We start from the raw sequence: 2140 nt of genomic DNA on the forward strand, positions 1-2140 counted from the left end.
TGATAAAGCATCGCCGCCAGCATTTTTCTTTCATGCGGTTCTCTTTTTTCTTTTTTTTCCTTTTTTTTTTCTTTCTTTTTTCTAAGAATAAAAAAGTTTATGAGAATAATGGAAAGTTATGCCAACATAAAAAATAATTACCGTACAAATTCAAAAAATTCTTTCAGAAAGTATTTTTCATTATTCTCTCTTTTCATAGTGCATTGATTTTAATTTTAATGGTTTTCTTTCTTATTCCAAAATTTATACTATGCATTTTTTCTTTTGAAAATAATTAATTAAAATAATACACAATGATTAAATTTTGAAATGGCAAGGCAGGGACAATAATTTGGCTCTGATACCACATGTTAAATATTTCGTAAAACCAATAATTCAGGTACTTCTAGCCACAGCCATAAAATCTTTGATTTAATTTGGAACTTCTAATTCTTGAACCATTAAATCAGATAGAATCAGAATGTGTTTGTTTGTTATGTAATGATCAGAATTGGGGACCCAAATTATATAAATTTTGAACAGTGGGGTTCTTTCCATCAAAGAATAAACAAACTGTCAATACAATAACTAGTATAATTTCTTAACAATTATAATATCACCCAGACTAATTTCTATATTAACAAATTAGACCACAAATAGAATAAAATTCTAACACTACAATGATAGATCGTAACATTTGAAACTTGAAAGGATATACCAACACAACATAACACAATGATTAAATCCACATTTTAATCCTTGAGATTTATGAGATTATCCGTTTTGGTCCCCAAAATTCAAAATTACCTATAGTGGTTCTCCAAATTTAGTCCGAATACTAATTTGGTCCCTCAACCCCTTTTCGACAATAACTAGGAAAAAAGAATGCTAAAGAGCCACCCCCTTGCCACACTAGATGCTGCAACGGCTAGCTGATGTGGCAAGATTTGTATTTGTACCCAATGTGGTCCCTGAAACTCTAATTTTCTCCCTTTATTTATATTAGTTTCATTCTTCTTCAACCTCCTTCCTCTTGTCTTATTATTCCTCTTTTTCTTTTTCATCTTGTTTTTTCTTCCTTGTTGAAGCTTTGTCATTCGTCGTTATTAGTTGTGACACTATGATGGATGGTGGAAGCACCGTAGTTAAAAGCTTTTTTATGTGAAGAATAAACCAACTTATCGTCTTCAATTTTCTGAAAACTACCCCATGATGATATCAATTAATCCATTCATCTACACCACCACAAAAGAAAGCATAAATACTCAGAACAAAATTATGCATTTTTAACATCCTGAGTTAAAGATGAATATCATGTATTATACACTACTCTATATACTATAGATACGAAGAACAAATTCTAAAAAATAATTTAAAATTGTATAATCATAACCCCATCAATATCATCTCCTACTCCATTTATAAAAAATAGAGCATCCCAAACTTCAGCCAGACATATAAGAAATCAACAAAATAAATTAATAGTAACAAAACATAACGGTTCTCCATTGACAAGATCACCAGCACCAGGGAACATAATCATACATGCATTTCAAAAATAAATTAAAAACACATAAAAACATAAAACCCCAACATTAACGATTACCTTGGCTAATAACAAGAGGGGAGCAATCCCTTTCCTTCAAAACACTGTGATTTTCACTTTTACCTAGCCATGTATTAGTTCAACCTAAGTGACGATGGATTTTAATAACCCTTCACTGGCGCCATTGATTAGAGACGAAGAAGAATAGTAGAGGTGGAGAAGAAGAAGAATCCTTTATATTTGGTCAAAACCTTTTCTTCTTCCTTCATATACAAAACGATGATATTTTTGGCTTCTTTAGATTCCAATTGCTAAATGACATTGTTTACCCCATCATCCAACATGATAGTAAGGGTGCCACTTCAACACTTTGTTTGCCTAGTCATAGCCAAAAATGGTCAAAAGACCAAATTGGTGCCCAAAACTAAATACGAGGGACCACTATAGGTAATTTTGAATTTCGATGACCAAAATGAGTAATCGTGTGAATCTCAGGAGTCAAGATAGAAATTTAGTCCAACACAACATGTTCTAGAATACTCATTTTCTTGGTGGGTCTCTAAATTCAAGTGGGGTCCATAATTAAAATAAAAATGGATGAAAGGGAGAAGTGGC

The sequence above is a fragment of the Arachis ipaensis genome, chromosome B10, assembly GCF_000816755.2.
Source record: "Arachis ipaensis cultivar K30076 chromosome B10, Araip1.1, whole genome shotgun sequence".
Lineage (NCBI taxonomy): Eukaryota > Viridiplantae > Streptophyta > Magnoliopsida > Fabales > Fabaceae > Arachis > Arachis ipaensis.